The following is a 1,014-nucleotide window of genomic DNA, read 5'->3' on the forward strand; positions in this document are numbered from 1 at the left end:
AGTTCCTAGGAACGAGTCGTGTATTTCCCTAAGGGGCAGTGGTTCAGTATTCGTCACACCAATGCTTGAGGGGACATTATATAACATAATAACTGCAAATAATAACTACCTGGAATCATTTAAAAAACAATACATATAAATTGAAAGAAAAAATGTATTTTTACTTTATTCTTAAATGCCCTGCATCACATAGTGATGTGTGTGCCTGTTGAGCACTGCACAACTTCTCAGACTTGAAGTAACTGAACGTCACCACCTGCATTTCTGGAACCACGCTGGTTTTCACATACTTTAACCATAACAACTTCTGGAAACACAATTTCAAGGACAGCTGATATCATCAATAAAAATGCTGCACAATCTAATGGTGAGACTGTCAAACTACATTTTCCCATAGATAAATCATGTATTCTTCCCTTTCCTTGAAAATGTACAATATCCTGCAGGGTCTCAGTGAGTTTGCTGTGGCACCCTGGGCGCCTCAACCCACCACTTGGGAACTATGGGTCTAATTAAAGAAAGAATAAATAGAGTGAAATTGAGTATTTCATTTAAGGGATAACCAATATGGTTATTTTTCCAATATGGAAAATAATTGCGTTTTATGAGAAATGGCAAAAAATGTGGCTGGAAAAATGAGTTTTGATCTAGCAGGTGAAGATGCTGAATACCACTTTAAAAATGTTTGGTTTTGGGCCGGCCCGGTGGCGCACTGCTACAGTGTGCCACTTGGGAGAGCTGCAGCGCTCCCACCGAGGGTTTGGATCCCACATACAGACCGGTTCCTGCTCACTGGCTGAGCGAGGGGTGGGCGCAGCACCAAGGGTTGCGATCCCGTTGCCGGTCCCGGTCCGGTACGGGCGTGACACTGAGGGTTGCGGTCCATTGCCGGACACAAAAAAAGACAAAAAGGAAAAAAAAAAATGTTTGGTTTTTAGGGCCGGCCGGTGGCACACTGGAGAGTGCGCCGCTTGGGAGTGCGGCGGTGCTCCCGCCAAGGGTTCGGATCCCATG

The sequence above is a fragment of the Galeopterus variegatus genome, unplaced genomic scaffold (genome assembly GCF_000696425.1).
Source record: "Galeopterus variegatus unplaced genomic scaffold, G_variegatus-3.0.2 Scaffold1494, whole genome shotgun sequence".
Classification (NCBI taxonomy): domain Eukaryota; kingdom Metazoa; phylum Chordata; class Mammalia; order Dermoptera; family Cynocephalidae; genus Galeopterus; species Galeopterus variegatus.